At 32.3% G+C, this 25000-nt stretch overlaps 1 non-coding gene across 1 annotated transcript; it reads left to right on the top strand.

Moving 5' to 3' along the window:
- The first annotated feature begins 6725 nt into the window (after nt 1-6725).
- Trnas-uga (transfer RNA serine (anticodon UGA)) lies at nt 6726-6807 on the top strand. The gene has a single exon. It is a non-coding gene; the product is annotated as a tRNA-Ser (tRNA).
- The last annotated feature ends 18193 nt before the right edge of the window (nt 6808-25000 follow it).

The following is a 25000-nucleotide window of genomic DNA, read 5'->3' as shown; positions in this document are numbered from 1 at the left end:
AATATTGATGTCTTATTTTACCTTCCCGCGGACGTTTTATTGCAGAAAGGTCCAATTTGTCGTACTTTGAAGAATAGAACTACGCGCTGTAACAGTTTTAAATTCACATTCAGTAATGAAAGTGTGGTTCGCTAGATATATAGTGACTTCATTGTGTTTACTTTTGTATCTGCTGTTGGAGCACGTTTTAGAAAACAACCGAATAACCATTCGGTTAGCACAATCGGCTGACGTTCATAGTTCATTTTAACTGACAAGTTTTGAAAGCTGTGATGGCCGAGTGGTTAAGGCGTTGGACTCGAAATCCAATGATGATGTTTACATTTTGCCGCTCCGGTTGAATGTGTCTTTTTGGTGAGTTCAGCTATATCTATGTGTTCAGATACATTTCTGTATGCTTAATATTGTTTCATTAATGTAAAGTGATAGGACACTTGTCGAATTTTGTCGTATATTTCCCCTTTTCCTGCCATTTATGTGCAGGAAATAGGGGGGAGAAAGGTGCGTTTGATTCGCTTTTACTGATTCAACCTAAAACCAAATTGGAATATGGAGAACAGAGCACCAGGAAGTTCTGGAACTCGCTTTTCAAATGCAAAGCCATTTGTATATGGTAGCAAGGAAGGAGATAGGCCAAGAAAGTACACAAATAGAAAGAAGATATATAAGAAGGAATGTGCGGTTAAGATTATGAATATTCCGAAAGCACCTGGAACTCCAGCAAAAATCATTAAGGCTGCTGAGGAGGTTTGTGGTGAAAATACGGTTTTAGCAGTTGTCCAGGATGAAATTGAAAATTCGTATTGTGTAACTATGGACAGTGAAGAAAATGCAGATAAATTAACAAAGGGAGTTAATATTGATAGTAAATTTCATGAATGTTTATTTGTTTTTCAAAACTCAGTAGTGGTTTCATTTATTCACTTGCCTGCTCATGTTAGTGATGAATCAATTCTTAATGTACTGATAGAAAAGAATTGTAAACCATTATCTCAAGTTTTTAGACATGTTCATCCTGGAACTGAAGTTGCAGATGGGACAAGGTATGTCCGAGTTCAGTTTCCTCATGGGATGACTTCCCTTCCATGGTCAATGAAATTTGACACAGGATTAGGAACAAGGAGTTTTCGAGTTAAACACGACCATCAGAGGCAGTTATGTAACTATTGTGGATCTCCTGGTCATAAGTACAGACAATGTCCACAACTAGTCTGTTTCAACTGTGATAAGCATGGTCATAAAGAGCATGAGTGTAAGATACCTCCGTGTGAATATTGCAAGAAAAGACTTAGGCATTGTTTTTGCAAAGAAAAGAAATGTCAATACTGCAACAAGGAAACATGCATTTGTCCTTGTTTCACTTGTGACAAGATGAAGGAAGATTGCAAATGTAAGTGCAAAGAATGTAGATTGGTAACTGAGAGGTGTATTTGCAGAAAGGAAGATAGTGATCATGTAATTAAGGATAAAAAAAAGGAAACAACACTAAATGAGAATGGAGTTGAGGATGATCAAACAAATTACGAAGTTGAAATTGCAGATGTTTCAGTGGAAAGTGAGAAAGAAAATGGGGATTTTACAGATCGAGTTACTGAAGAGGAAGATATGGTCGGCGAGAAAAAATCAACAAAGGGTGTGGTCTGCGCGACCAATGTAGAAGTTGATGATGTGGTCTTCGGCGCCACAGAAAAGAATGATGATTTGGTCTTCGGGGCCAATAAAAATAGTGATGATTTGGCCTTCGGGGCCAATAAAAACAGGGTTAGTGTGGTCTTCGGGACTACAGAGGAGAGAAATGAAATGGTCCTTAGGACCATGACGGATGGTGAAAAGCTTGATCTGAGCGTTGGTGATGATAATATAGTCTTCGGGGCCAAAGAGGATTCTAATGTGGTCTTCGGGACCACATGTGATGATAACATTGACAGACAATGTAGTGAAGGTCTTACTGGAGATGAATCAACTGAAGGAATCGCTAAAGGACAGAAAAGACAAAGAGATGATATTTCAAGAACAGGTGACTCTGATGATGAAACTGTTTTTGTACATAAGCATATTGTAAAAGAAAATGCTGAAGAAGATAATATTGTTAGTGAAGGTATGGACACTGACACCATCTCCAGTGGTGAAAACACTGGAGTCGATGTCACATTAGAAACAGAGGTTGGTTTGTCTTGTTCTGGGAGCTCAGATGTAAGTGCTTCTGAATTTTGTACAGTAGAAGGTAAAAAAAGAAGGAACAAGATGAAATTTTATCCGAATGTAAATAATATTAAGAAAGACAAATCCAGCCAAAAGAATATTAACAATGGAGATGTTTAATGTATGTTTCAATATTTTTATTTTTACAATGGTGCTGTTTGTAAGCAACAATTGTAATGGGTTGAGAGACGTTAATAAATTTAAGAAATATGTATCAATTATTGATAATAGTAGGATTGATTTCTTGTTACTACAAGAAACCTTCTGGGATGATGATTTTATTTTGAATATTGATAGAATGTACGACGGTCATGTTTTATATTCTAATAGTAGTACTAAAAGACAAGGTGTTGCTATTCTTGTGCATAAAAGGTTTAAACAAAATGTAAAATTGATTTCAAAGGATGATGAAGGTAGATTTTTACATGTCCAATTCGAACATGAAGGTTGTATTTATAACATATTGAATATTTATGCATATAACTCTTTTAGAGAAAGATGTGAGTTTTTTTACATTTCTTAATCAATATATTAGTTCCTATGATAATATTATTTTATCGGGTGATTGGAATACAACTTTGTCAAATCTGGATAGATCTGATAAAACTGTACACAGAAATGATATGAGTTATAATTTACTTTGTAGTTTGATGTCAGATAACAATTTATATGATGTGTGGAGAACTAGAAACCCTGGTGATAAAACTTTTTCATGGAAACGAGTTAGTGATTTTTATTTACAACAATCAAGATTGGATTATTTTCTCATTACTAGAAATTTGTCAAATTTTGTACAATATGTAAAGTATAAAGATACTTCTTTAAGCGATCATTCTTTTGTGGAAATGAGAGTTGTGTTTGATGAAGTAGAAAGAGGTCCAGGTGTATGGATTTTTAACAATACATTGTTGGATAATGACGATTATGTAACAAATATGTTTAATATTATTGATGACAGTAAGAAATGTTCTCTTTTTGATGATGATGTATTGATTTGGTGGGATAATTTAAAATATAGAATTAAGAAATTCTCTCAAGTTTTTAGTAAGAGAATTGCAAAAGAGAAAAATACTGAGTATTATTGTATACAAAATAAGATACAAAAGTTATGTATGAGAATTGCAGAAGGAGAAAATGTAGATGGAGAAAGATATGAAAACTTAAAGTTAGAATTAAGTGTATTAGAAGAAGAGAAATGTAAAGGTGCTATTTTGAGATCAAAAGCTTTTTGGGCCACAGAAAACGATAAATGTACAAAGTATTTTTTGAATTTAGAAAAGTACAAGCAAGAGAGTAATTGTATTAAAGAATTAATTGATTTTGATGATAATACTACTGTTTCTGATACTGATGGTTTGTTAGACTTACAATATAGGTTTTATAGTAAGTTATATTCATGTGTGGAAACAGACAAAAAATCAATGGATGTTTTGTTGCAAAATATAGATGTAAAAGTTGATGATTTTGATCAAGGAGTATGTGATAGTGATATTACTGAAGAAGAAATTTTTGTTGCATTACATAAAATGTCTAAAAATAAGAGTCCAGGATCTGATGGACTGACGGTGGAGTTTTAATGTACATTTTATCGTATTTTAAAGGATATTTTACTGAAGGTGTTTAAGGCAGTTGAAAAGAGTAACACTTTATCAAGGTCTATGAGAAATGGTGTACTGTCTCTTATTTATAAGAAAAAAGGTGATAAAAGGGATTTAAAGAATTATAGACCGATTTCATTGTTACAAGTTGATTATAAGATATTAGCACGTGTCATGTCAAATAGATTTAAATCAGTACTTTGTCAAATAATTTCAAACAGCCAGTCATGTTGTATACCTGGTAGAGATATTGCAGATACAATAGCAAGTGTACGTGATGTAATAAATATGGTTGATGATGATGATGTAGAAGGGTATATTTTAAAATTTGATCAAGAGAAAGCTTTTGACAGAGTGAGTCATGATTATCTCATTAGAGTATTAGAAGGTTTTGGTTTTGGATGTAAATTTATTAATTGGATTAGGATTTTTTATACTGATATTCAAAGTACTGTCAAGTGTAATGGTTTTTTAACAAAATATTTTAAAGTTAGAAATGGTATTAGGCAAGGATGCCCTATTAGTGCTTTATTGTATGTTTTATCGGCAGAACCACTGTCAATGACAATAAAGAAAGATTGTAATATTAATGGTATACGTATACCTTATAGTAATGAAACTGCAGTTTTGTTTCAACATGCAGATGATACTACATTATGTTTGAGTGATAAAAAATCTATTAAATATACCTTTGATGTATTTGATTTATATAGTAGGGCATCAGGTTCTAAGATTAACAGAAGTAAGTCTGAAATTTTATATATTGGAAAAGGAAATTTGACTGATGATGATAAGACTGTACTTGGATTAAGAGTTTGTGAAAAATGTATTCAAGTTCTTGGTGTTTATGTTGGTGTAGATATTGATGTATGTAATGATATGAATTGGAAGGATAAGATAAGAAAAATAAGATGTATTGTTAATATGTGGAAACAAAGACGTTTGACTTTATCTGGAAGAAATGTTGTAATTTCTTCTTTATTGGTATCTAGAATTTGGTATTTATTAGCTGTTTCTCCAATACCTGAAAATGTGTTGACAGATTTGAAACAAATATGTATTGATTTTTTGTGGAATTCTAAATCTCATTTAGTACAATATGCTACTATTACTGGTATGAAACAAGATGGTGGCTTGAATTTTCAAGATATATATTTAAAAATGTTATCATTTAGATTAAAATTTTTAGGGAGATTTTTAAATCCTGAATGCAATTGTATTTGGAAAAGTACCTTTAGCTATTTTTTGAGAAGAATGCATTGTATGAATCTTTCGAGGTCAGTTCTATTTTTGTTTTTAAACAAAAAGGATTTATTATGTTTACCGCATGTGTACAGAGAAATGTTGGAAGCATGGCAGTGTATTAGAAAAGATATAACTTTTAATATAGGAGACTCTGATGTTTATAATCAACCACTGTTTTATAATAGTTCTAAGTTTGTGTCTGGTAAAGAATGGGAATATTTCATAAAAGCTGGTATTGTTCAAATTAAAGATATTTCATATGAAGCTATACCTGGATTTTTGCCAGTTCATGCAATTTTTGATATGATGAGAGAAAAAGAAATAGATGTTACTTTTAACATTGTCAGAAAATTGTATATGTTATTATTGAATCACATTCCTGTCGAGTGGAAAGAAGTTGTTTTGACAAAATGTAATGTGAAAAATGATGAATTGTCTCAATTCTATGTTCAGTTTGACAATAAAGTATGTGACATGTCGTTGTGTAAAACAAAAAGATTTTATACGTTACTGTTACAAAAGTGTTTTATTAAACCTAAATGTTATGGATTTTGGTGTGAACAATGTGATATTCATGAAAGTGATTTCTGTTTTGTTTGGAAACAGATACATAGTTTCTGGAAACCATCTGAATGTATTGATCTAGATTTCAAGTTATGTCACAATAAGATTTTTACTAATGTTAAACTATGTAAAATAGGAATAATAGACAGCAATGTGTGTCAAAACTGTGACTGTGAAGAGGAAACTTTATTTCATATTTTTCTAACATGTGACATACTTGTTAACTTTCATGATTTCGTATTTGATATTTTAGAGACACTATTTGTACAATCAGAGGTGAACTTAATACAGGAACATACTTATATGACGTTATTTTTGTTGGGTGTATCATCCAGTGTAAAGGGTGTAAATGTTCACTTTGTTAATTTTTTGCTGTCTATTGGAAGACTGTGTATAATGAAACAAAGACAAATGTTCAAAAATGGTACACGAAGTATTAACCTAATTGCATATTTCAAATACACACTGAGACATTACATTGGTTATTTTTATATGTATTGTAAATCTACAAACAGACTTTCAGTCTTTCATAAAAAGTTCTTGAGAGACAATCCCATTGTGATGTTAGAAGAAGATGTGTTGTTATTCAAACTGTGATAAATTGTATAGTCTTCAATTGTATAATATTATGATTTTATAGACATTGTGATTTGCATTGTTATATAGTATTGTTTTATTCAATAAAGATAAAAAAAAAAAAAAAAAGGCGTTGGACTCGAAATCCAATGGGATCTCCCCGCGCAGGTTCGAACCCTGCTCGCAGCGCACATTTTTACAACACCAATATTGCCTATCGGAACTATAAAGATGCGAGAATATTACCTGTTCAATACAATCTTGACGTGAAAACCTGTGAAAGGACCTCCAGTTTGTGACTTTTTGATATTAGTATTGCCGTTAATTTCTTAATTTCTATCCAATGTCTTCTGAGAAGCCAACAATTTTAACAATCGAAGTAGTTTAGTTTGTTTTGTTTCGGAAAAATCAAACGGCGATGATAAATTGGACCATCTTATTTACGATAAGATGTTTTGTAGATTGCAATTTGACTTTTTCATCTTTTTCACTCAATGAGTGCTTAGAAATATTATATAAATTTGGTGGGACTTTCTGCAAGCTGTGATGGCCGAGTGGTTAAGGCGTTGGACTTGAAATCCAATGGGGTCTCCCCGCGCAGGTTCGAACCCTGCTCGCAGCGATAAATTTTTGTTGAAGTTTGCGAAGGCGTCATTATGTTTTTGCCTTTAAAATTCCGAATCGCCTTGCAAAACACGCCTTTACTAAATGTCTGTAGTTAATATTGATGTCTTATTTTACCTTCCCGCGGACGTTTTATTGCAGGAAGGTCCAATTTGTCGTACTTTGAAGAATAGAACTACGCGCTGTAACAGTTTTAAATTCACATTCAGTAATGAAAGTGTGGTTCGCTAGATATATAGTGACTTCATTGTGTTTACTTTTGTAACTCATTCAAAACTCTTACTACATGTATTTGCTGTTGGAGCACGTTTTAGAAAACAACCGAATAACCATTCAGTTAGCACAATCGGAGGGGAACCAGTCGAGTACGCCAATCATGTCGGACGCCTTTTTGTCTTTTCTGATATAAATTGTGGATATAACTCGTTATTGTGTTTTTGGATTGGAATTTCCAGCCGAACTTTGTAACAATAGGACTTTATTTCACAGAATGTAAGTCAGATTGACAATTTGATGTGTTATTTGCGTTTTTAGACTAATTTTGTTGTACTCTAAATTCCCGTTGAGGGTCTGTATGGGAGATACACTTTCTTCGTTAATTAGAAATGGATAATCTCCCAAACACTTTGCTAGCTTTGTTGAACGTTGCAAATGACCAATATAGTGATTTTTCTTGGACGTCCATTGAGCAGAATGGCAAAATGAGAATAAGCTTAATTTGGAGAAACAACGAGGCAAAGCGAAACAAATCTAGTGCCACGCGGAGGCGTGATAAGAGACGATACGATGACTTTATTGCGACAAAGAACAACGTTGCTGAAAATGTAAATGTAGAGAATTCGACAAGTGAGACTGATTCCTCCGATGATGATTCCAATTCGAACTTGGAAATGGATGTATCAGTTGCGGAAAAGCTAAAGAATACCCCGTGTAGATCCCCACCCCAAGTAGTTAAATCACCTGTTAGACAAATGAACAATAAAAAGCAGTCAAGCATGAAACGTTGCGATGGACAATCAATAATTGAAAGCGCGTGTAAAAAGGTGACAATTGATAAACCCGTTGAACCATCTCGAAAAGAACTGAATAACTCGCGAGTGAATACACATAACAAACTAGACAATACACAGGCGTTAAAATTAGATAAAATAGTCATCAAATTTTGTAGTGGAAGTGGTAGTGTATTATTAGCATTTTTGCCGGGAACAATGAGTATTCTTTACTACTGTATGTGGAAAAAAGAAACAATCATAATCGATCGCTCTGTCCATCATTGGAAATATTTAAAGAAGAATATAGAGGAAGACTTTGATGATGTGCGGAATACTACGTTTTACAACGAATCAGTGGAGGAAGGGATTGAAAAGATGGAAAATTTCTTAAAGAGCCAATAAACTTTTAGTATACGAGTGAGTGCTTTCGGTTGAGTGTTGTTTTTGTATTTATTTAATATATTTAGTTATAAATTAATACCAAAGTTAATAATGAGGGCTTGGATTTCCAGCCCAGTTTTCAACTACTGGACTATAGTGATAACTGATATATTGTATAAAGAGAAACAATCTTAACATCGTAAAGTACATACATGTTATATTTCGTTTTTAAATTTTATGTAAAATTTTGAAAATTAAAAAAAAAATGAATGGTAGATATTATTGTCGAGAAAATACGACGTGTGTGCGATATATAATTAAATTCTTTCGAATGAAGTGCTACGATATTTCGATAATATAGACAATTGTGAACATGATTGTTTTCAGATCCAGATTGTAATATGGACAATTGTGATTTGATGTTAATATGATGAACATATCTGTGATATACAATTGATGATTACATTTAATAAAGATAAAAAAAAAAAGGCGTTGGACTTGAAATCCAATGGGGTCTCCCCGCGCAGGTTCGAACCCTGCTCGCAGCGATAAATTTTTGTTGAAGTTTGCGAAGGTGTCATTATGTTTTTGCCTTTAAAATTCCGAATCGCCTTGCAAAACACGCCTTTACTAAATGTCTGTAGTTAATATTGATGTCTTATTTTACCTTCCCGCGGACGTTTTATTGCAGGAAGGTCCAATTTGTCGTACTTTGAAGAATAGAACTACGCGCTGTAACAGTTTTAAATTCACATTCAGTAATGAAAGTGTGGTTCGCTAGATATATAGTGACTTCATTGTGTTTACTTTTGTATCTGCTGTTGGAGCACGTTTTAGAAAACAACCGAATAACCATTCAGTTAGCACAATCGGCTGACGTTCATAGTTCATTTTAACTGACAAGTTTTGTAAGCTGTGATGGCCGAGTGGTTAAGGCGTTGGACTCGAAATGGAGCTGGTTTTTGGATGTACCATGTTTAACATGTAAACAAAGTGTTGTCCGGAAATTATTCTGATTTTGGTGAGTTTTTCGCCATATTTGTAACTGTAAACATTTCCTGAAGTTTAATGTGTATTATTTGATTGAATGTGACATATATTATCGCATAATATTTGTTGAATAGCCCCTTTTCCTGTGTTTTCGTTACAGGAAAAGGGGGAGGGAAGGTGTGTTCGATTTGTATTCAGTGGTTTGACTAAAGACTGATGGCAAACTTTAATAATAGTGGGGGAGAAAGTTCCCGAAAAAACATGAATTTTTCAAATGAACAGTTCTCAAAGGAGAAAACCGTTTTAGTTGGGTGCCCCGTAGATGGTTTTGGTGCCGTGGAGGCTGAAATGATTATTGATGAAATTGAGACGAAATGTGGTGTTGGAAATGTCGTTGCATGCGTACCGAAAAATGGAGTTGGTTATGAGGTGGTACTAAGAGAGAGAAAAATGATGGAATCCGTTATTGGTGAACTATCTTTAAATGGTAAAAAGTGCGCTGTTAATGAATTAGAGGCAAGTTTTAAGTACGTTTCAATTCTAAATTTAAGTATGTATGTCTCAGATCGAGAAATTATTGATAGATTTTCCAAGATTGGAGTGGAGATTGTTTCTCCGATAAAGAAGCATAGGATGAAGTCAAAGAATAATGTCTTTGACGGAACTCGTATTTTCAAAGTTAAACTTCCGCCGAACATGGCTTCAATACCGTATTCAATGAAGTTTTCAGTTAATGAAAAGGAGACGGCTTACTACCGGGTTATTCATAACCAACAAGTCAAGGTGTGCTCTGGGTGCTTTAGCTCAGAACATATATACAAAGACTGTCCAGAATTTAAATGTTTTGAATGTGGTCAGCAGGGGCACATTAGTAGAAAATGTTTAAAAAACAAGTGTGCGTTTTGTTTTCGAAAGAAAGACTATTGTAATTGCAAAGCCAGAGAAGAATTGCAAATTGTGAATCATTTTCCACAATTTTCTTCTGAGAATTTGCAGGAAATGTCATGTCGGGAGTTGATAAAAGAAGCAGATGAGGAGGCTATGAAAACCACGGATGTGAAAGTTGGATATATGGATAAAAATTGTAAGGAGAAGGAGGTTTGTACAAGTGTGCAGGAGAATGTTGATTCTCGTGAAGGTACAGATGTAGGAGATAGTATGGAAGATGGAATCGTGAGTGTAAATGGCGATACTAGTCATTACACTGAGGATGTAGATGAAGTGGGTTTTGGTGAAAGTGCTAAAGGTGGTGCTAGCCTTTGCACTGATGATGAGGGTGACGGTGATTGGAATGGAGATCTTATTTACATTGATGAGGAGGAGTGTTTTGAGATGGATGATGGTGTTGGTGATGACAGTGCGGAATGTGTCAGAGATGATAAAGTCAAGAAAGGTACAGATAAAGAATTAAACAATATTTGTTTGAATAATTGTAATATTGAACCAGTTTTGCTTACTAAATCAAATGTTGAATTGTCTGGTGAAAATAGAATTGATAAAATGTCTGATGGTTTTAGTGTTGAGAGTGCTGTCTCCCCCCTTGAACAAAATGACAGTAGCCAGGGGGAAGTCAGAAGTTCATGTGATTCTCTGGATGAGATTACTATGGACACTTTTCCCGTGGTCAGTGAAGACCAAGAGGAAAGTGGAGATATTTTCACTGTTGTAGGGAAGAAGAGAAATTACTTGGGTATTAAAAGGAGAAGTATGCTTAATGTCAAGCCTAATATTAAAGCAGCAAGGTTGTCAAATTTACAAAAACATTTGAATAGTTAATAATGGAGTGTTTAATGTTGTATATTATTAGAATTATTTTTGTGATGGCTACTTATAACTTCATAAGTTTTAATTGTAATGGTCTATGTAACCAAAGTAAAAAGGATTGTATTTTTTCATTATGTAATGAAAGAAAGTATGATATTGTATGCTTACAGGAAACATTTTGGAATAATATTATTTTTGAAGATATAAAGAATGATAAGACATTATGGAATGGTGATATTTTTGCAAGTAATAGTAACTGTAATAGACAGGGTGTTGCAATTCTTGTCAGTAAAAACCTTAAAAATGTATTTAAAGTTTGTGAATGTGTACCTGGTAGATTTATTCATATTCAAGGTAAAATCAATGATAAAATTGTAGATATTTTTAATTTGTATGTTCCTAATAGTGTAAGTGAAAAATGTGAATTTTTTGAAGATTGTAAAAGTAAAATTAAAGGAGACGGATATGTTATAGTAGCAGGCGATTTTAATACTGCACTGTCTCCTTTAGATAAAAGTGGGAAAACTGCTTTTTATGCAGATAGGTCTGTGAAATATCTTAATACTATGATGCACGATAATTGTTTGTTTGATGTCTGGAGAGACAGAAATGCAGGTGTCAAAATGTTTTCACGAAAACAAGTTGTACAAGGTTTTTTGACACAAAGTAGAATTGACTATTTTTTAGTTTCTAGTAATGTTAAGCCCTGTATTAAAAATATTTTTTATAGAGATACTTGTTTTAGTGATCACTGTATTGTTAGCATGAAATTAGATTTTACAGAGGTTGAAAGAGGACCAGGTATCTGGATTTTTAACTATTCCTTATTAGATAATGAAGAATATGTAACAAGAATCAGAAAGTTATTAGAAGATGAAATATGTTCAGATTTTTATTATTCAAACCCTCTCATTTGGTGGGATAATTTGAAATTTAGTATTAAGAGAATAAGTCAAATCTATGGCAAAGAAAATCAGAAAGAGAGAAGCAAAGAATATTTTAAATTGCAAAATAAGTTACAAGAATTGTCAGTGAAGTCTGCATGTGGTATAGAAATTGATTATGTAAAATATTTAGAATTAAAAGATGAACTTGAAGCTATAGAAAAACATAGATGTAATGGTGCTATATTAAGGTCTAAATGTCAACATGCCTTAGAAAGTGACAAGAATACTGCTTATTTCTCAAGTCTGGAAAAATATAAACAAAATAAGAATTTGATAAGTACTTTGAGAAATTGTGATGGTAATGCTGTTAGTAGTACTGTGGAATTATTAGATGTTGTGCATAATTTTTATAAAAAATTGTTTTCATGTGTAAATACTGACAATGATGCAATCAATGACATGTTAGATTGTGTTGATGTTAAAGTTGATGATATTGATATTACTAAATGTGATGATGATATATGTATTGATGAGATTGAACAATCATTGAAAGGAATGAAAAAAGGCAAAACGCCTGGCTCTGATGGATTGACTGTTGAATTCTATCTTTATTTTTTAAATGAATTGAAACCTGTATTGAAATATATTTATGATAGTATTGAAGAAAATAAAGTTTTATCTAGGTCTATGAGATATGGCATGATTAATTTGATATATAAGAATAGAGGTGACAAATCTGAACTTAAAAATTTCAGACCTATAACTTTATTAAATGTGGATTATAAAATACTAGCAAGAGTAATGGCTAACAGGTTTAAGTTTGTATTACCAAAAATTATATCACCTACTCAAAGTTGCTGTATTATAGGTAAAGACATTTCTGACACTACTGCAAGTGTTAGAGATATTATTGATTTGGTTGAAATGGATGATTTAGAATGTTACTTGTTGAAACTTGATCAGGAAAAAGCATTTGACAGGGTTGGACATGAATATTTATTTTCTGTCTTGCAGAAATTTGGATTTGGGGAGAAATTTATTTCTTGGATAAAAATATTTTATACTGACATTTTCAGCACTGTCAAGTGTAATGGGTTCCTGTCCAAATACTTTCAATTAAAGAACTCTGTAAAGCAAGGTTGTCCTATATCAGCTTTATTATATGTATTAGTAGCTGAACCATTGAGTACAATGATTAAAAAGAATAGTAGTATTAGAGGTTTGAATATTCCTAATACAAACGTTGAAGAAAAGATTTTTTCACATGCTGATGACACTACTTTAATTTTGTCTGACAAAAATTCAGTAGATGAAGCCTTTAGAGTTTTACATTTGTATGAACAAGCATCTGGGGCAAAATTAAATAAGGATAAATCGGAAATTTTGGCATTGGGAACTGGAACTATTTCAAAACATGAATTAGATGCTTGGAGTATTAGAGAGTGTGATGGGGTTTTACAGCTTTTAGGCATATGGATTGGTAAGGATAAATCTCTTTGTGATAGTTTGAATTGGGATTGCAAAGTACAATCTATTTTGAAGCTATTGAATTTTTGGAAAATGAGACACTTATCAATACATGGTAGATTAACTGTAATAAATACTTTATTGATGAGTAAACTTTGGTATACTCTTATGGTTGTTAATATACCAGAAAAACATTATTTAGAAATTAAGAAGATATGTATTGATTTTTTGTGGAATGATAAACCATCTCTAGTTGCATATGATGTAATAACTAATAAGGTGTTAGATGGTGGTTTAAATTTTCCTGACATTTTTCATAAAATGTATGCATTTAGACTAAAGTTTTTAAGTAGGCTATTAGATATGGATTATAATGCTGTTTGGAAAGTTACATGTCTTTATTTCTTTTCTAAAGTACAAGGAATGAATCTTGGTGTTGAAATATTGCATTGCGATTTAACTCATAGACAATTAGGATGTTTGCCTGATGTTTATAAATGTATGTTGTATGCATGGGGGAAGATACGTCATTGTATGGAAATAGAAATTAATGTGACTAACGTTTTTGATATTCCCCTCTTCTGTAATTCAATGATTGTGAATGGTGATAGTATGTTATATATGAGAACATTTATAGAAGCAGGTATTGTCAAGATTAAGGACTTAGCTTATGAATGCAAGAAAGGTTTTATGAAGGACACTTATATTCAAGATATTGTATCTCAAAAGTTCCCTGATGTTTCCGTTGATAAAATTATTAAAGTAGTGAAATGTATTAAGCAATGTATTCCACAAGATTATGTAGTTTTAGTTGAAGAAAATGCAAACACTTGTAAAGCAACTGTTTTAAATATAATTTACAGCGTTAATGGTAGAAAGTATGCTTTACCTAATACAACAAGATCATTTTATGATATACTGTTAAAGACATTAACAAGAGAACCTAATTCTATAAAATACTGGTGTGAAATATTTCCAGATTTTGATGTTCAAAAAGTACAAAAAGTTTTGAACTTTTCATTTTTACAAAGTGATTGGATTGAGTCATCATTCAAAATTTTCCATAGAGTTTTCTTCACTAAGGAGAGACTGATGAAATGCCAAATTACTGTTGATTCTATTTGTCCAGTTTGCAAAGATGTGCATGAAGACTTGGAGCACTTGATCATTGTGTGTAGATGTTTGACTCAGTTCAATGACTTTTTTAAAGATTTCCTACATAACATTATGTGTAATAGTTCTACTAGCTTTGTCAATACTCTAGATTTCAATTATATATGTTACTTTGGTCTAGTCAAGAAGGATAAAAATATAAACTTATACTTTGTAAATACAGTTTTATGTGCTAGAAGATTCTGTGTAGTAAAGAGGAGAAATATCTCTATGAAGGATGATCATTTGATAGACATAGTGCCATATTTTAAAAATGTTCTGCAAAAACATGTGAGTTATGCATACTTGTATTATAAACAGAAGAAGTGCATGTATTTATTTGAAAAGTATTATTTAAACAAAAATCCTGTATTAAGGATAAGTAATGATGAAGTACATATTGAGTTTTAATTGAGATCTGTTGTTAATAATTGTTACAATTCTAACCAACACTGTGATAATATGAATTAATGGGAGACTAGCCCAATAATTCTTTTATGAATGTATTTATTTGAATAAAATTTTATCAAAATAAAAAAAAAGGCGTTGGACTCGAAATCCAATGGGGTCTCCCCGCGCAGGTTCGAACCCTGCTCGCAGCGCACATTTTTACAACACCAACATTGCCTATCGGAACTATAAAGATGCGAGAATGTTACCTGTTCAATACAATCTTGACGTGAAAACCTGTGAAAGGACCTCCAGTTTGTGACTTTTTGATATTAGTATTGCCGTTAATTTCTTAATTTCTATCTAATGTCTTCTGACAAGCCAACAATTTTAACAATCGAAGTAGTTTAGTTTGTTTTGTTTCGGAAAAATCAAACGGCGATGATAACTTGGACCATCTTATTTATTTTATTTTATTTTCGAGATCTGATAGAAATAATTGAAAACGATAATTTAGAAGCATATCTGATCAAAGTAGACCAAGAGAAAGCCTTTGATAAAGTTGATCATGATTACCTTTTTCTTGTTTTACAGAATTTTGGCTTTGGTCCAAAATTTATAGAGTGGATTAAAATATTTTACAAAAATGTTAACAGTAGTGTCAAATGCAATGGCTTCTTGACCAAGTATGTTAAGCTTAAAAATTCTATAAAACAAGGATGTCCGCTTTCCGCGTTATTGTACGTTATCGCCGCAGAACCACTAGGACAAGCCATAGCAAAAAATCAAACTATACGAGGAGTAACAATTCCGAAATCTGAAAGAGAAGCGCGAATATTTCAACACGCAGATGACACGAATATTTTCACAAGTGACAAAAACTCGATAGATGAAGTTTTCAATGTTTTGAAACTTTATAGTGATGCGTCCGGTGCGAAAATCAACAAGCAAAAATCAGAAATTATGTGTCTCGGGTCCGGAACTTTATCTGATAACGAGCTAAATAAATTAGAAATACAAAGATGTGAAGATGTTACAAAAGTGCTAGGCATTTACGTTGGTAAAAACCGAAATGCGTGTGACGACCTCAACTGGAGAGACAAGCTTAAGAAAATAAAAACTATTTTATTTTTCTGGCTAAAACGAGATTTAACATTACCCGGTCGAGCCACGGTTTTGACATCGTTAATTATATCACGGTTTTACTATACTCTCACAGTTTGTCCGCTACCGGAATATGTAAAAAATGAACTTCGAGTAGCCGTCATGAAGTTTCTGTGGCAAAACAAAGCGCATTTAGTGAAATATCAAACTATAGTTGGTGAAAAACTTTCCGGTGGGTTAAATATTCCTGATATTTTTATAAAGATGCAAGCATTCCGGATAAAATTTCTCCGGAAATATTTAGATCCTGATTGTACATCCATTTGGAAAGTAACACTAGATTATTTTATTTTCAAAATTGATCACATGAATCTTAAGCAGAATATTGTGTACACTTTTTTGAATTCTGCTCAGCTGAAAAGGTTGCCTCTTTATTATCAGGAGATGTTTGCAGCTTTTTACAGAATAAAATCCAAGTTGAAATTTCAAATTGAAGTTCAACATGCCTACAGTAATCCGATATTTTGTAACCCGAAAATAACACACAACGGTAAGATGCTTCTTTTTGACGACTTTGCGCAAGCCGGTTTGATTCAAATTAAGGATGTGTGTTATGAATTCATTCCTGGATTTTTCACTTCTGATGCGATAGTAGAAATTATTCATCGTAGATTTCCGGACGAAAAACCATACACAATCGAATCCGCTTTCAACAAGATATTGCGTTGTATTCCTGACGAATGGAAAATATTGCTCCGACATAACAATCCGGTCAATGCTAATTGCGTCCCACAAATAATGCTTTGCTTTGAAAATAATGCAGAAATTCCATTATTAACGGCTGTAACAAAGCAAATATACAAACTCTTCATGTCCACTTTCTTTGAAAAACCGACCTCTGAGTTAAAGTGGGCGGAGAAATTTCCATCGATCAATTTTAGACAAGTGTACTCAGTAGCCAATCAGGTGGGACTTTGTCCAGATCTTCATTGTTTGAATTATAGGCTGGTTAATAGAGCAATTTTCACACTTGATAAACTGTCTAAATTTAGTCAGGTAGATACCAATACATGTAAAGCGTGCGGGTATTGTACTGAGGATTTAGCACACCTGTTTATTTTTTGTACGAAATTAAAATCAGTACATGATTACCTGAAAGATTTATTACATAACATATTAATTAATGTCCCACCTGATATTGTAAACATGATCAATTATGACGAACTGATATATTTTGGCTATTTGAGGTCTTCCAAAATAGTAAATGTTCATTTTTTGAACTTTTTATTAAGTATTGCTAGATTGTGCATTTTTAAAGTTAGGAATATTCTCGTTTTTAAAGGTAAAAACTTGGATACTTTACGTTTATTTAAGTACACAATGCAGAAGTAAGTAGAGTACGCATATTCATTTTATAAGATGAAAAATCAAATGAGGTTTTTTGAAAAATATTTTTTACGAAACAACAAACTATTGAAAATACAGAATGATAAGGTAGTTTTATTTCTGTAGCTACTGGGGAGGTAGACTTCAGTCTGGCAGTTTTTGGGTTCTAATTATTTAAATTTTGGTTGGTACATTAGTCATTGCCCTGCACGGAATTTGCTTATTTACTATTCGGTAGAGAGGCGCTTGCCACCTATCGTTAGGTTCGACTAAGTCTGGTGCGGGCCGATGGTGATATACTTTGTTGCATTTAGTAGATTGGTAGTCGTTGTCTTTTATCTAAACAGTGTACAGTAAACAAAATGGATAACTTTACAATTTACACATACACGTACATGAATAGTATGAACACATAAATATGACGTTAATAGTTACTTTGGGACTGTAGATTATATCTATTTTCCCTCTAACCAATTGAATGAATGCAATGATACTTATGCAAATGTGGTCACGAATGATTACATAAGGCTGTGAAAACATCGAAAATTCTATCTGTAGTTTATTTCGGGCTATAACATGTGAAAATGACTTTTGTTGGTTTGGCTTGCGGTGTTGTGTACCTCCTTCGTGGTTAATACATATTAAGAGTGGGCTTCAAAACTATTAATTTCGATGTTATTTAGAACATATGAAATATTTTCAATGGTGTGTTGTAATATTTTAAACACAGTACAAATGAGGTTTTCCATCTATTATTTACATTTGCACCAGGGTGACTAATGATAACACCCTTAAATATATTAAAGAGTATTTAAGTTAGTCGTGTATACACATTAAATTTACGAGTAAAATGTAACGGTACCATATGTAACTTTATGAGGGTGACTAATAATAACACCTGAAAGAATTCTAGGGTTTTAGTCATATATACATATTAAAAAAGGTGACTAATGATAACACCCCAAAACTTCTTAGAATCAGGGTGACAGTACAAGTTAAAATTGCTCGCTGCTATGGTTCAATATGAGTATACAAAGAAGAATAACTTAAGTAATTATGACTTTAATGAGACCACAGTTGTGATCTCCCCTGGATAGTGCACGCATATAGACAGGATCTTCTATTGGTTCCGTATTACTTTTTATATACGATGAAACCAATAGACGGCACTGATAACTTCTGCACCCAACATTCAATACTATACAAGTAAATAAAGACATTGGATTAATTACATCAATGATGGAATCCCTCACAGGTGTACAAGATAAGCTCCACATTATAGTATTTAATATTTAGCACTGTGATAGCGGATTTCGGGGATTGTCCGATTCCGTTTTTATTGTATTGTATGTATTATAATTTTAATAAATGATAAAAAAAAAGGCGTTGGACTTGAAATCCAATGGGGTCTTCCCACGCAGGTTCGAACCCTGCTCGCAGCGATGAATTTTTGTTGAAGTTTGCGAAGGTGTCATTATGTTTTTGCCTTTAAAATTCCGAATCGCCTTGCAAAACACGCCTTTACTAAATGTCTGTAGTTAATATTGATGTCTTATTTTACCTTCCCGCGGACGTTTTATTGCAGGAAGGTCCAATTTGTCGTACTTTGAAGAATAGAACTACGCGCTGTAACAGTTTTAAATTCACATTCAGTAATGAAAGTGTGGTTCGCTAGATATATAGTGACTTCATTGTGTTTACTTTTGTAACTCATTCAAAACTCTTACTACATGTATCTGCTGTTGGAGCACGTTTTAGAAAACAACCGAATAACCATTCAGTTAGCACAATCGGCTGACGTTCATAGTTCATTTTAACTGACAAGTTTTGAAAGCTGTGATGGCCGAGTGGTTAAGGCGTTGGACTCGAAATCCAATGGGTTTGGTCTTGGGTTTTTGGATGTACCATATGTAAGATGTAAACATTGACGTCCGAGAATTATTCTTTGTTTGGTGAATTCTTCGCCGTATTTATGTGTATAAACATTTTCTGAACATTGATTTGTTACCTTTGAGCTAATTTGATAATAATTTCTGCAGAAAGATTAGTTTGTGATCCCTTTTTCCTGCTTTTTTGTAGCAGGAAAAAGGGGGAGGAAAGGTGCGTTCGATTCCTTTTTTGAGATCTGTCTGTAAACCAATGGCAAACTCTGAAAGAAATGGACCAGAAAGGTCCAATAGAAAATTCTTTAATGGGGAAGAAGAATTTTCAAAGGACAAAACTGTCTTAATATCTTGTTTAGTGGAAGGTTTTGGGAAAGTGGAACCCGATTCAGTGATTGATGAAATTGAAGCGCAGTGTGGTAGAGGAAGTATTGTAGCATGTGTGCCAAAGTCTGGCTGCGGATATGAAGTGGTTTTTAGAGAGAGGGAGATGATGGAACCTATTCTTGGTGATATGTCAGTTGGTGGTAAAACATGCAAAGTAACTGAGTTAGAATCCAGTTTTAGATATGTCTCAATACTCAACTTAAGTATGTATGTCACTGATACTGAAATCATACAAAGATTTTCAAAAATTGGAGTTGAAGTGGTGTCACCAATTAAGAAACATAAAATGAAGTCAAAAAATTATATATATGACGGAAGAAGAGTCCTTAAGGCAAAACTTCCACCTAAGATGAAGTCTATTCCTTACTCGATGAAATTCTCCGTCAATGAGAAAGAGACTGCGTACTACCGTGTAGTACATAATCAGCAAGTAAAAGTATGCCATGGATGTTTTAGTCCGGACCACATATATAAAGACTGTCCTGACTTCAAATGTTTTGAATGTGGTGAACAAGGGCATATCAGTAGAAAGTGTTTGAAAAATAAGTGTTCTTTCTGCTTCTACAAGAAAGAGGACTGTAAGTGTAATACCTTGAGAAAGAATGATATGGGAAATTCATATACAGAATTCCAAACTGATGCCTTCTCGGGCACGTTTAGGCATAATGATAATAGACATTCAAGTAATAGAATGTATAACATTGAGAGTGATGACACAAGTGTTAATGATTTTGAAGATGATGAATGGGCACGGAATACTAGAAGGTGTGAAAATGACAAAAGCAGTGTTCATCTCCATCGTAGTGATGATGTTAATCATGTTTCCACTGATGGCGAAGCTAGACATATAACTGGTGAGGCTGTTATTAAGCCAATGGCGAAATGTGGTAATGGTGTTGCTAGCCCTATCACAGAAGATGTTGAGGAAGTGAACTTGGATGATGTTCCAAATGGCGTTGCTAGCCAGTGTACTGATGAAAGTGACAGTGCTAGTCACTATGAAGAGAATGATGTAGTAGATGGAAGTGATCTTTCTAAGGTGGTGGTTGGTGATACTGTTTGTGACACGGCTCATTGTGTTAAAGATATGGAAAGTGGTGAAGGAAAAGACAAGACAGATACAGATATAGATCATAACAATATTATAAATGATGTAGGTGTAAGCATGGTTAATTTGGATAAATTAGATAGTGTTTCTGGTGTGTCCATGAAAAATGTTTCAGATATTGATAATATGTCCATTGTAGACAATGCTGTCTCCTCACATGAAGAAATTGAAAGCCAGGGAGGAGTCAGCCAGAGTACATGTGATACTTTGGATGATTTTGAAATGGACACTCATTCACTGACAAGTGATTGTCAAGGGGTGAGTGGTGATGAATTTACTCTTGTTGGTAAGAAAAAATCCTACTTGGGTATTAAAAGACGAAATAAATTTCAGATTAAGCCTAATTTAAAGGCAGCTAGATTGTCAAATGTTAAAAATAAGTTAATGAAGTAACAATGGAGTGGAATATGTCATTAGTTTTGAACTTTTGTTTTGTGATGGCTACTTTTAACTTCATTAGCCTTAATTGTAATGGTTTGTGTGACAAAAATAAAAGGGATTGTATTTTTGCATTATGTATTGAAAGAAAATATGACATTGTTTGTTTACAGGAAACATTTTGGACTGATAAATTGTATGATGAAATTCAAACTGATAAAACCGTATGGGATGGTGAGATTTTTGCCAGTAATAGCATTTGTAATAGGAAAGGTGTTGCCATTCTGATAAGTAAAAGGTTAAAAAATGTTTTTAAAGTTTGTGAAAGTGTATGTGGAAGATTAATTCATATACAAGGTAAAGTTCTTGACAATCTTTTGGACATAATTAATTTGTATGCTCCAAATAATGTCAGTGAAAAGTGTATTTTTTTCAATGATTGTAAAAGTAAAATATATGGAGATGAATTTATTATAATAGCAGGTGATTATAATACCACTCTCTCCCCTTTAGACAAAAGTGGGAAAACTGTTTTTTATGCTGACAGATCCTTTAAATCTCTGACTGAATTAATAAATGAAAAAGGTTTATCTGATGTATGGAGAGATAGAAATATAGGTGTTAAAATGTTTTCAAGAAAACAAGTTGTACAAAGTTTTTTAACTCAAAGTAGAATTGATTATTTTTTAGTTTCTTGTAATTTGAAACCATTTATAAAGAATGTTTTTTATAATGATACATCTTTCAGTGATCATTCTGTTGTTAGTATGAAATTAGATTTTTCTGAAGTTGAAAAGGACCTGGTGTTTGGATTTTTAACAAGTCCTTATTGAATGATGATTGTTTTGTTGAAAAAATTAGAAATATTTTACTTGATGAAATTGGTTCAGATTTTTATTTTGCACATCCATTAATTTGGTGGGATAATTTGAAATATAGAATAAAGAAAACAAGTCAACTCTATGGTAAGGAAAAACAGAGAGAGTTATATAGAGATTATTATAGAATACAGAATCAGTTACAAGAATTGTCAATAAAGGCTGCTTGTGGTAATGATATAGATAATGTCAAATATTTAGAGTTGAAAGAGGAACTTCAAGGTTTAGAAAAACATAGATGTAATGGTGCTGTTATAAGATCTAAATGTCAATATTCATTAGAAAATGATAAAAATACAGCCTATTTTTTGAATTTAGAGAAACAAAGACAGAATAGAAATATGATAAATGGTTTAAAAAATTGTGATGGTAATGTTGTCAGTGAAACTGCTGAAATTGTAGATGTTATTCATAGTTTTTATGAAAGGCTTTTTTCTTGTGTACAAACTGATTATGAAGCCATTGATAAAATGTTAGATTGTATTAACGTCAATGTTGATGATTGTGATGTTGAAAAATGTGATGAGGAAATTAATATTGAAGAAATAAAAACCTCTATAAAAGGTATGAAACAAGGAAAAACACCTGGTCCTGATGGACTCACGGTGGAGTTTTATTTATACTTTTTTAATGAGTTGAAAGATGTTTTGAAATATATTTATGATGCAGTTGAAGATAATAAAGTTTTACCTAGGTCTATGAGGTATGGAATGATTAACCTAATTTATAAAAATAGAGGTGACAAAACTGACCTGAAAAATTTTAGACCTATCAGTTTACTAAATGTAGATTATAAAATATTAGCAAGAGTCATGGCAAATAGGTTTAAATTTGTACTTCCAAAGATTATTTCACCAACTCAGAGTTGTTGTATAATAGGTAAAGACATCCCTGACACTATTGTTACTGTAAGAGACATAATTGACTTGGTTGAAATGGATAATTTAGAATGTTATTTGTTAAAGTTGGATCAGGAAAAGGCTTTTGACAGGGTTGGGCATGAATATCTTTTCTCGGTTTTACAAAAATTTGGTTTTGGGGAGAGATTTATATCTTGGATAAAAGTTTTTTATACAGATATTTTTAGTACTGTAAAGTGCAATGGTTTCCTATCCAAATATTTTCCATTGGCAAACTCTGTTAAACAAGGTTGCCCAATATCTGCTTTATTGTATGTATTAGTTGCTGAACCTTTAAGTATAATGATCAAAAGGAATGATAGGATTCAAGGTATTAACATTCCTGTTGTGAATATTGAAGAAAAAATATTTTCACATGCTGATGACACTACATTGATATTGTCTGACAAAAATTCAGTAACTGAATCCTTTAATGTTTTACAATTGTACGAACAAGCATCTGGGGCAAAATTAAATAAAGATAAATCTGAAATTTTGGCATTGGGTACTGGAAAAATATCAAAAAATGATTTAGATGCTTGGAAAATTAGAGAGTGTGATGGGGTTTTACAGCTTTTAGGCATATGGATTGGCAAAGATAAGAAGTTATGTGATAATCTAAATTGGGATTGCAAAGTGCAGTCTATTTCAAAAATACTGAATCTTTGGAAAATGAGACAATTGTCAATCCATGGTAGAGTAACTGTGATAAATACTCTTTTAATGAGCAAGCTTTGGTATACTCTGATGGTAGTTAATATACCAGAAAAATACTATTTAGATATAAAGAAATTGTGCATCGGGTTTTTGTGGAATGATAAACCATCTTTGGTTGCTTATGATGTTGTTATTAATAGAATACTAGATGGAGGTTTGAACTTTCCAGAAATTTTACATAAGATGTATGCTTTTAGACTTTGGAAGCATCTTTGTACTTATTTCTTTACCAAAGTACAAGATATGAAACTTGGTATTGAGATTTTGTTCTATGAATTTAAGCAGAGACAGTTGGAGAGTCTACCTGATTTTTATAAATGTATGCTGTTTGCTTGGGGAAAGATACTTGATTATATTGAAATTGATATCAATTTGAATAATGTATTTGACCTGCCTCTGTTCAATAATCCTTTGATTACTAATAATGGTAATATGCTGTATATCAAGACTTTTATAGATGCAGGCATTATTAAAGTGAAAGATTTAGCATTTGAATGTAAAAAGGGATTCATGAGAGATGAGTTTGTTCAAGATATTGTTTCTGAAAAGTTTCCACAGGTATCTGCTGCTAAGATTATTAAGGTAGTACAATGTATAAAACAATGTATTCCTGATGAATGTAAAATTTTAGTAGAAAATAATGAAAATGTTCGTAGAAATCTAATTTTGAATATAGAATGTAATGTTAATAATAGAAAGTACTCTTTTCCAGTACAACAAAGTTTTTTTATTCTATGTTGTTGAAATCATTATCAAAAGAACCAAATGCTGTCAAATATTGGTGTGAGATGTTTTCTGATTTTGATACTCAAAAAGTCCAAACAATTTTGAACTTTCCATTTTTACCAAGTGATTGGATTGAGTTATCATTTAAAATATTTCATAGAGTTTTATTTACTAAGGAGAGGTTATTGAGATGTCGCATTACTGATGATTCATTGTGTCCAGTTTGTGACGATATGCATGAGGACTTAGAACATCTTATAATTTCGTGTAGATGTTTGACTCGATTCAATGACTTTTTTTAAGAATTTTTACATAATATATTGTGTAATAGTTCAGCTAGCTTTATCAATATGTTAGACTTTAATTTTCTGTTATTTCGGTCTACTCAAGAAAGATAAAAAAGTTAACTTTTATTTTGTTAATACTGCTTTATCTGTTAGAAGGTTTTGTGTTGTAAAGAGAAGAAATTTAGTCATGAAAGATGAGAAAGTTTTGCACATTATTTCTTATTTTAAATCTGTTCTTCAAAAGCATGTTAATTATGCTTACATGTATTATATACAGAAAAAGAACTTTTCTTTGTTTCAAAAATATTACTTGAATGTCCTGTTCTGCGCATCTCTGATGATAATGTTGTGATAGACTTTTAAATATACTTATTCATATATACTGCCAATGTAATTTCAGAAAAAATTGTGATCT

The sequence above is a fragment of the Perna viridis genome, chromosome 9 (genome assembly GCF_037379345.1).
Source record: "Perna viridis isolate PV_CMFRI_1.1 ecotype Kerala chromosome 9, ASM3737934v1, whole genome shotgun sequence".
Lineage (NCBI taxonomy): Eukaryota > Metazoa > Mollusca > Bivalvia > Mytilida > Mytilidae > Perna > Perna viridis.
The sequence above is the reverse complement of the archived record's forward strand: the minus strand, read 5'-3'. Positions and strand labels throughout refer to the sequence as shown.